Genomic DNA, 11,315 nt, shown 5'->3' on the forward strand with positions numbered 1-11,315 from the left:
GTTACGAGTTATTTAACTTTTCTCTGTCTTTTCCCATCTTCTATTATTTGACAGAATCCAGAATAATTCTGTGACCCACTTTAACCTTCTTGTGACCTAGCTACGGGTCCTGATGGAGTCTTTAAAAAGCTCTGGTATGGAAGACTGAGCTGTGACTGTAAAGAAAGAAATGAACATCAAACTTACAGAGAACTTTGACACCTTAAGGCAGTGTCGTTTCTACAACTGCATACTGATGGCCCCTAGGATCAGTGACCGACAGAAAAAAAAAAAAGTTAAATAGCAGAGGTAATCTAAATTGGCCTAATTTTTTGTTCATTATGACATCAGGAAGAGCTCTCTAGACTTAGACTTTGTCATTCTCTATGCAGCAGGTTTATACAGGACAAAGTTTTGTTGCATGGTAAATGGAGCAGTTCTTATGTAACACTTTTGTAGTCTTTCTGACCACTCAAGGCACTTTACACTGCTGGTTTCATTCACTCAATGATGGCAGAGAGTTCTTTATAGACTATCAGGTTTATTTAGCACATTCACACCACTGACCAACAGTGGGGGCAGTTTGGGTTTCATTATGTTACTGGGATCAAACCTTCAACCTTTCAGTTGAGAGGCAGCGACTCTACCACTGAGTTGCAGCTGCCCACAATGTGCAAAAAGTAGCAGGGTGAAAAGATCAAGCAAAAGGCAGGGAGTATAAGGTGCAGTCATAGAAAGAACACAGCAGTTGTGCAGCTGTGATGGATGATAAGAAAGAAAAGTGGCGGCAGTGATCATATGTAAAGTGCAGAAAGTATGTACATTAGCAACGGAGAGATAAACTTGACAAATCAGTGAAACGATGACCAGTAATAGTGAGAATATCCAACAGCACTGGAATGTTCAACCGTAGATAAACGTGCAGTGATGGTATATTTGCTTTTTTACATGCTTTCCCTCACCAGAAGAAGTCTCCTCTCGGTAATTTGTTTTCTGATGATTAGCTCCTCACACTGTCATATCTTGTGTTTTCATTGTGAAGGGTCATCGCCACAATGTTAACTGTAACTGGAAACATGTAACTGTTTTTCAAAAGTCTGAAGCCATGAGCTGGCACTACTCAAATAACCAAAGCCAAGCCACCATATGTTTCTTACTGTTTTACAGCACTCAGAGGAAAACGCTGTCACTGAGTCACCATCACACATATGGAAGAGCTGACGTATTGATTACTTTGATCATGAGTTTCCAAAATAAAGATTTGAAGTCAGATTCAAAACCTCTTTGAGTTTGAAAGTCCAAAGTCTGCTGGATCTTGGACAGGCACCAGCTGCAGAAACAGGGCTGTTACAGCTTGTTACAGCTGTGCAGTGACATCACACTGAAAACTAAGCATGGAAGGATACTATTACCTGTATCTGGATGAACACTGCATCTTTATATCTTGTCCTGAATATCACATGACTGGGATACAATTCTGAAAGCAAGCAGGCTAACCCATATAGTGAAAATGCAAGTATTTTCAAAACGTAAGACAAACAAAGCTGTAATGAATTTGTCAAATATGTTATGCCTGTTAGCTGGTACAAAATATGTAAGATGATGCAGGTATGTGATTGAAGAACTATTTTTTATTTTATTTTATCTTTGCACAGTTATTCTGTTAATTGGTTTACGGATTGAACATATTTTGGATTGGGTTACTGTGGTTTGTTCCCCGAAAAAGGTGGATCACCTAAAAAAAAGTTTGGGAAACACTGATCTAGAGTACTTGTATAAAACTCTTGACTCGTTAAAACATTTAATGTGGTCTGCCACTTGATATGAATTATTGGCGAAATCTGAATAATCTTAGAATCTTAGAAGAAATATCTGATTTCTGATTTGGAATTGAACACAGCATAATCACCACAGAAAAAATGATAATAATTTAAAAAAAAAATGGCAACAAAGCTGCCAACATCTTCATGATTTGCACAAAGCAAAATGTCTCTGTGAAAAGCCAAAAGAAAGGTTAATGTCAGGCACGGTATATTTCAGGAGAAGTGGGTGGGTTATTTTGAAAGTACTAGAAATGAACAGATGCAACAAGCTTCAAAGCCAACAAAACAACAAAAAAAAAATGTATTCCAGGGATAACGAAAGGAGGAAAATCAAAGACTAGGTCCAGACGTGGTGATGTCAATATTCAAGCCAAGTTCATTTTAAAGGGAAAAATCTTTTAATGGTTGATTGTTGTTGTTGTTGTTGTTGTTTTTTGTGAAACATCAACGGGGCCCCATTGTGGCCCCAAGAATGGACGCTGAGCGAGCCTCAAGGCATTTTGAGTTTGAGATCTCTTGTAGGGATCTGGAAAATGTTCCTGAGAAGAGTAACGTTGGGTCAGCTTGCAGCCACAGTGACCTCACCCTGGATAGGAGGTAAAATGATTGGTTTGTTGGCCAAAAGATTGGATGGATTGATGGATTGATGAATGGATGATGCCAGCCCATGACTACTAAATCTTACTGTGTTCACAAGAAGAAGACTTTATTGATTACCAGTAATGTTGTCCAGATGTGGACAAACTTATTCCACTCTTTATCCAGACTTCACCTCTACCCTAAAGGTCTTCACTGAGTTCACCTCTTTTGCCAGTTGCCATGGTTCGTGTTTTCCTCCTCGTCCTCCACTTTTTGTTTGGTAGAAAATTTATCTATGTACTTCTACTTCCAACATACCGACTCATTCACTGTTTCACACGAACAGTAGACACTTTCTGACTGAGCCAGTCTACATGAAAATCCTCTCTGCTACTCTTATCAAACCATTCCTATGTACATTTTTTGTAGCCAACATTTCCAATGCTTTGAAGCATTTTTGGGGTTTACTGGCAAATCTTAGTTTAATAAAAGCAGTTGTTGTCTAATCTCCACACTCCTCTAAAGCTACTTAAACATCTTCTGCCAAGTTTTATTTCATCCAGGCAACTTTTATTGTGCAGTAAAAGGATAAAAAATAGAAAAATAACTCTTTTTTTCTTTCGTTTAGTGTGGGATTTAGCAGATAGGATGATCCATCTCATGGGTGTCTTAAACAGCAAACACAGCTTCTATGAAGTGGATAAAGTCTAAATCACTAGTACTGTATCAATCAGCCATGGGGGAAAAGCCGTTAGAGGCTATATTACTTTAAGCTTCTCCCTGAAAGAGGAAAAGCTCAAAAGTAATACTTTTACTTTCTTGCTGGCTCCTCATCAGAGAAGAGGATGAAGTGAGCATCTTGTAGTGGAGAAAACTACAGAGCAGATCGCTGAGATTGTCTCATCATGGTGGAGAAAAAATCCTTAGAGAAGAAGGACAAGATGATCTATGAGGGGTTTGATGGAATAAACAATGCAGAGAGGCGAGTCAGAGCAGAACTAGGGTGACTGAAAAGTCACAAACCCTCTACTCACCAATACACACGCGTGCAAACACACACAAACACACACAAACAGGGATAAAGTTGTTTTTTCCCCCAAAATCCTACACTATCCTTTTGTACTCCTCTGTCCCTCTAAAACAGAGCATGCTCCCTAAACGGATTAAAGTGTTTAGAGACCGTGTGTGTGTGTGAGTGTGTGCCCGACTGTGTGTGGCAGCCCCTTCAGCTCCACTAGATTGACTGAGATCACTATCTCTCACTTCTCTGGCATCTCAGAATAACCTTCTATCTGGACAGACACTCACAAACACACACACAGACACACACACGACACTCATCTGCACAAGACTCAGTCTGAGCGATGACAATGACAAAGGAGACAGGAGATAAAAACGAAAAAGGAGACTTTAACTAATTTTGATATATTAAAACTGTTTTAATTCAATTTTTTCACATATGGTGTATGTTTGAGTGACAGTGTGTTCTTGTGTGTGTGTGTGTATCTCTGTATCTCTATGCCAATGTGTGTGTTGATAGTCCAGTAATGGGTTTTAGTGCTGAAGAGGGTTTTTAAATGGAGTCAGAGAGAAGCAGGGAGGACAGGACAGACTGCTGATGTCAACACAGAGAGATGAGATAAATTCCGTTTAGAGGTAGAGGAGGTTGGGCGGTGGGTTATAACAGCACAGGAGTACACCCACAGGAGAGCCTGCTGATGCCAAAGATAAGACTGAACTCTGGAAGCTCAAATCACATCAGTGTCAGGAAGAAGCCGAACACTAGCTGACAGGCTTACTGAGTGACCAACTGCCTATCTGGCTGCCCAGTTTCCTGAAAACCTGGGGTGAAATATTCACTGCTGCTAGCTGGATACTGTGTTAGACTGAATAGTTTCACTAACAAAGGAGCTCCTAGAGTCTAAACAGGATACAACATCCATAGAGAAATATGTGCCTGTCATTTTGCCTTCATAACATTATTATTTTGTTGGTCATGGACACCAAACTTTTTGTGTCTTCAGTGATATTGTTACTACTTTTGCTCCTGTGTTTTTCTGTAGATCCTACGTGTAACCATGGCTGCATTGTTTAAATGTGAAATCAGCTGTAAGCAGCCTGTAGCATGTCAATGCTAACTGTTGCAAGGCCTGGTGTTTCCCACAAGGTGAGGAGAAGGAGGTGAGGAAGACGTGCTGGTTCTCAGGTGTGAGCTAAGAAGTGACGACATGGACCTGTCCTTCCATCCATCGTTATTGGGAACATAAGATCTATCTCCAATGAGATGGACGAGCTAGCTGTGCTAACGCAGCAACAGAGGGAATACCAGAAGGCAGAGTATGATCATGCTATTCACAGACATGGCTAACAGAGCTAACGCTAGATACCAACGCCACATTGGAAGAGCTTTACCTGCTGTGAGCAGACAGGATCCAGGAGACAGAGACTGAACAGACTGCTGAAGAAGCTCAGTCCTGGACCCTGTGGAGGTGGAGACTGGCTGAACTGGACAATGATGGACAAGCTGTCAGCATCTATTTTTTATGGACCTTTTTGCACTTTCTATACACTTTCTCACTTTTGTTTTCTTGAGTGCTGCTGAATTTCCCCTCAAGGATAAAGTATTTTTCCATTCTATTCTATTCTATTCTATTCTATTCTATTCTATTCTATTCTATTCTATTCTATTCTATTGTACTCTATTCTATTCTATTCTATTAAAAATAAACAATTAATGTCACTGAAACTGTTACATCAGTTGGTGCATGAGACAAACTTGTAAGGAACATACACGCCTATTTTCTATTTCTATGCTCCCACTTGGCAAAATCATTCACCGTCTCACTCCACAGTGACACAGATGACACACAGATGTTCCTCCCAGTGGGACTTAGTGACCAAGGAAGTCTAGCTGCTGTTTTTAACTGTCTTCAAGATATTTAACATTGGGTGGCTCAAACTCACAACTCACTGACTCCAAATCAGAAATCCTACTCTTCAGCTCTTCAACTACCCCAACTCACACAGTGCTCAGATTGAAAGCTCCCTCTGTTCACTCTCATCAAACATCACTTCAACTGAGGGAAACATCAGTGATTTTTGTCTCAGACTTAACCTTCCATCTACAAATTCAGACAACTGTTCAGTCCTGTTCCATCTCTCTCTGAAATCAAATCCTCTCCGTCACAAGGAGATCTGGAAAAAGTCATTCAAGCACTCATCTTCTACCAGCTTGACTATTAGGACTCCCTTTTCTCCAGTAACATTCATAAATGTCTTTCTTTCCCTGAACTGGTCCCCAATGCAGCAGCTTGGCTTTTGGACGCTATCACTTTGCCCCTGCCTTTGCTTCTCTCCATTGGCTCCTAGTGGATTTGGAATTGATTTTAAAGTTTTATTGATCACTTTTAAAGTTTGTTTTTATCTTGCACTGAGCTTTCTCAAAAATGTTAGACCTTATGAACCATCTTTACACTTAGATCCTTGGGTGGAGCTCTGCTGGCCATTCCAAAGTCAGTCTCAAATCAAAAGGTGATTTTTTTTTTCCACCAAGGTCTTCCACTTTGGAACAACCTTCCAAATGTGAAAAGGCTGGCAGAGATTTTTGCTCTCACTCACTACTTATCTCCATCTCCTTAATGTTTCTTGTCATCTTCCTGTACTCTGTGCCATGTTTGACTCTGTCACAGCTCTTTATGAACAATTTGTTTTTAAAGGTGCTATGTCAATTGGGGCAGCAATGGCTCAATCCATAGGGCCTTGGCTTAGCGAAGGGTTCACTTCCTGGAATGGACCAAGATTGGGAATTCAGTTGATAGCTGTGGAGGTGTTGACATAAATTCCAGGCACTGTTGAAGGGCCATTGAGCAAGGCCTCGTGCAAAGTGCTGATTGTAACCTTCTTGCTGTGAGGCTGCTGCACTAAATGTTGTGCCACTGTGCAGCCCTAGCATGATTCAGAGTGTAAATAAAGTGAATTTCTCCCAAGGGGATTGGTAAAGTATGTCTCAATCCTAAATCAAGTTTTGGTGCTTTCACATCATTGCCACAATAGGCTTTAGCTTTGGACATTTTTCTCAGTTACAGGACCAGACCAGTAACGTCACACTCAGGGTGGGATTTTCTACCTGAAACATTTGAAGAAGTACTTCTGAAACAGGGGTTGTTTTCCTCATTGGCTGGGATGGTTTAGACTTATGTAGATAGAGCAGTCCCACCTGGAATAGACTGTCTGTGCTCACATTTACTCAAACACTGGACATGTTGTATAAAGTGAGACTACAACCAACCCAGCAGCAGGAACAAACAGCTGCATGATCATCACACTCCAGTGGAGGTAGACTAGTTGTAACAGATGCAGTAATAAAGGGACAAGGATGTGTCAGTTTTAAAATGTAGCTAGCATAGAAACCATGACAGTACGGATACGGATCTGGTGTGAGTCTGGCATCAGTCTGTCTCCACTCCATTGGGTTTTGACTGGGTGCTCTCCAAGAAAAAACCTCCAGGTGAGAGAAATAATGAAAAGGAGCACAGCAGAAATAAACATGTTTACAGCCTGGTACAAAAAATAACTGAATGGTTCATTTCTTTAACAGCACACACTGTGTGGTGGGTTAATTTTCTTTAAAACTCAGCAGTTATGAAGATTTTAAGATCACATTAATGTCCAATCAGAGGCAGACCCAGCTTAGCTGACTGACAGGTGTACCCTCTATAGCTGTTGGTGAGGAGGCTCAAAGCCCGCCTCATTTCAAATGTGACCCCTGCTGACGATAGGCTCCAAAATTCTGTATCAGGGTGAATTCATGGAGACTACATCCACAGGTCTTACAATCTCTGGTGCTTTCTAGTTTGTCAACTCTCACCAGACTCATGTTCAATCCAGCACCCAGCAGACCAAGACCAAGGAGTTCCTGCATTTCCCACACCACTAATGAGCCGTTCCTCATACAGCTTCAGCAGTAAAACCTCTAACCTCTTCACTCCTGGCCTGAATCCATTCAATATGCCAGTTTATTGTACTCTTTTTATTTTGCTTTGAAAGTCTCTGGATTGTTTGATGTGGCTTTTGCACAGTTCCTGTCCCGCTCAATGCGATCTTACCAACCTTTCTCCATCAATTTCAACATCAACAGAAGATAAAGAAACATAATTTTGTTGCGATGCAAAGCAACAGCACAGAACTCAAAACTATCTGTGAAACTGGTTAAACAGCTGGTTCAGTTCAGAGAACCTTGTAATTGAACAGGGGAATTTACTCATCTCAAGATTTTACCTGTGTATACCCCTGTTGGAGTTCCTCAGCCTTTCGTTTGACACTTATCGAAACCCCCTTTTATTGTTGCACTGACTGATAAGTCAGTAACTTTCTGTATTCTGTGAGTGGTCTACCCAGACCTCCATGAGCGATGTGACATCTTTACAACCCATGACTCACTTTGTTGGATTGACTAGCTAACATTAGTTAGCATTTTAATGCAGGCATCTCAGAAGTCAAAGTACAGCCGTTATGCATGGCATCAGTTCACCTCCACAGTAAGAAAAGGAGGCTGCAGAGAGTAATGATATTAAATCAGCCCTGATGGTGTGTGTGCTTTGGCCTGCTTCAAATACTGCAGTGTGAACACCAAATGACCCAAGGGTAAAATACAACAATGCATCATTCTATCACCTGAATCGGAACAATGCAAATGAGCTACACGTATGAGAGCACCCTGAGGTAATACTTTGTTTGACCCAGCTATAGGGTGTAGACACTGGGGTTTAGTGAAGCAGTGAAAGTTACACAGGAGGAGGTGAAACGGAAGAACGCTGGATGATACCGAGAGCATGGCAGGCACAAGAGATGATCCCAAATTTAGTGTTAATTCTTTTTTAGCATGACTTTGGACTGTTTGAGAGAGTAACACTGCAATTTATAAAATCCTAAAAGTATGTAATTTCTTAATTTCGGTAAAAAATGACCAAACTCAATACGAGTCACATCACCTGACCTGAAAAACTTAGAAGGACAAAAACATTCCTGAATTTTTCGCAATGAGTAAAGAATAAATATCTGCCAATGGGGGAAGAGCATTTGACTTGTTGAGTTCCTTGTATTAAGGAGTTTTTCTCATTTCAAGAAACTTGACAAGCAAATTTATCATCCCCCTAGTGATAGATTTTTGTTAAGCAAATCAGGTGTGATTTTCATCTTTTATATCTTGAAATAAGACTTGTCTCTAGACCCGTCAGGTGCCTCATATTAAGTCTATTATGACACTTGCTTTTAAGGCTGAGGACCAAAGGTCAGCAGGTCTTTTCTGTCAGAGCTGGAGCAACCTGCCTGGGGAGATCAGATTGGAAGTATCATTGTCTTTTAAATCTCTTTTAATAACATGTTTTTATTGATGTGCTTGATAATAGATGTTGTCTGGTTGTGTTTTTTATTCTCCAAATGCTGCTTTTATTCTGACCTGGGTAGTATTACAGGAAAGATCTTTAATCTTTCAGTTTTAATTGTATTAACCTCTTGTTTTTATTTACCTGGCAGTTATTGTGGGCTGCACAGCAGCACAGCCTAAAATAACCTTCTTACCTCATAGCACCAAGGTCATCAGTTCAAAACCCAGACCCAGGCAAGACAGGCAAGGGCAAGGCAAGGTGCCGCCCTGTTGGCAATGGTTGCCTTTTGCAGCAGCTCTCTCTTCTTTGTCCGTTTCTTGTAATTTTTTCATCTCTTTCTGATAATCTTTGTATTTGGAGTGGATCATTACTTTGTATGGCTCATTTGTTGGTCATGGACACCAAACTTTTTGTGGCTTTGGCGATGATTTAACTACTTTTTTCCTGTGTTTGTCTGGAGATCCTACTTGTAGCACATTGTTTTATTGTGAAATCAGCTGCTAGCAGCCTGTAGCATGTCAATGCTAACTGGTGCAAGGCCTGGTGTTTCCCACAAGGTGAGGAGAAGGAGGTGAGGACGACGTGCTGGTTCTCAGGTGTGAGCAAAGAAGTGACGACATCGACCTGTCCTTACACCCATCGTTATTGGGAACGTAAGATCTATCTCCAATAAGATGGAAAAGCTAGCTGTGCTAACCCAGCAACAGAGGGAATACCAGAAGGCAGAGTAGCATCATGCTATTCACAGACATGGCTAACGGAGCTAACATCAGACACTAACGCCACATTGGGAGAACTTCACCTGCTGTGAGCAGACAGGATCTAGGAGAAAGAGATGGGGCGGAACGAAGCGGCTCATCATAACACGCTTTCCTCATGTATGTGTGTGATCTCTCCAGGTACTCCAGCTTCGTCCCACTGTCTGTCGGTATGTGTCAGCCCTGTGATTGAATGCTAACCAGTCTGTGGTGTACCCTGCCTCTCGCTCTGAGACAGCTGTGAGCCACCTCCAACCTTGAAGAGCATAAGTGGTAAAAGATTAATGAATGAATGATGTTTCTTGTGTTTGTTTTTTAGGCTTTTTGTGTTCTTTGAAAATTATTATCATTTTTATTTTTGTTATCATTGTGTTTCTAATCATGTCCTCCTCATACTTCTCATTTATTTTATTCTTTAATTACATAAAGCACTTTTAACCCTGTTTTGATAAGTGCTATAGAAACAGCATTAATTATTACCTATAATTTTGGCCTAGATTTAAGTTTATATGGTGTATTGAAGAGAAGAATTATGGTGCAGCAACAAAACCCAGGTTATTTTTACTAAGCGAGGTGAATGAGGGATTCAGACACTGAATTATGCTGGGAATACACCAGATGTGTCCATCGGCTGCGTGTTCAGAGGAGATTCCTCAATTCCCACTCCACTGATGAGCTTCTCCTTGTTCTCATTTTCTTTTGTCATGAGTTGATACAATGAGTATAAAATAAATCTATAAGCTCTGGTGCCGTCACAGAATTAAGTCGGACCAGAGACACATCTGGTGTATTTTGGCTGTTACCTTTACAATCGCAGCTGACATACTTTGATGTTAATGTGACTTTTTTCGTTAATTTCTTCATCCAAACTGTGTCAGAACATGATGACTTTAAATGAAAACAGACTGCCAAAGCCAAAGTGGTTGAGGCTTCACTGATCAATTAATCTGTTTGAGATGTTTCAACTTTTAGTGAGAGCAGAAGATTGTCTCTTCCAATCAGTTCCCATGTGGTGTCAGACGATTTAGTTTTGGACGGCAGTGTGGTTAATTTATTCTATTTAGTGAATTTTTTAAGCGAAAGTTCACTGAGTGACCATTTCCCGAGAGCATTCCCTGCTGGCGAACCAACTGTAGCAATGATTGACCAAAGTCCAAAAGAGACCGAGCGACTGAGTCCTGACTGCCAGATTTGACAGTAGTAACTCTGTTGAGTACACCCCTCTTCTTTCTTTCTCCCTGGCCACTAATTCAAACAAAACAGTGAGAGGACAAAGCAGCATAACACGGAGAATCTTTCTCAGTGAATACAACAGTTGGAGAGTTTGCCCCCTCCTGGAGCCATCTGTCCCCATGCAACCCTTTGTGCTACCCTCTACCTCTGTGTCACTGTACCTCCTCTCAGGCTACGTTATCCTCCTCTCAGTTGTCACTCTTAGTCTTTGCCTGATGTGTAACTTTCTTTCACTTACCCTCTGAAATCTTGTCTTCTTCCCCATCCAATCTAGTTTTCATTTGCTTATTTTTATCTCAATCTGCTATTTAGTTTTCTACAACGAGACATATCACTTATCTAAACTGGGTGCTCTAACCCCTGCTGTCGTATTCAAACAGACCCTTTCTCCTCTTCCCATGTAACATGTTCTAAACTCATGTTGCTTCTTTTCCACTTTTGCTTTGAAACACCCAATTTCTCCACTCTGTTTTTACACTGCATGGGCAGAAGGTCAAAGATGTGGTGTGTGGAGCACAGGAGCCCACCATGATGCTGATCTCAACTTTTGAACTTCA

Source organism: Halichoeres trimaculatus, unplaced genomic scaffold, assembly GCF_033239565.1.
Source record: "Halichoeres trimaculatus isolate MK-OKI-2021-1 unplaced genomic scaffold, fHalTri1.1 fHalTri1_scaffold_7, whole genome shotgun sequence".
NCBI lineage: Eukaryota > Metazoa > Chordata > Actinopteri > Labriformes > Labridae > Halichoeres > Halichoeres trimaculatus.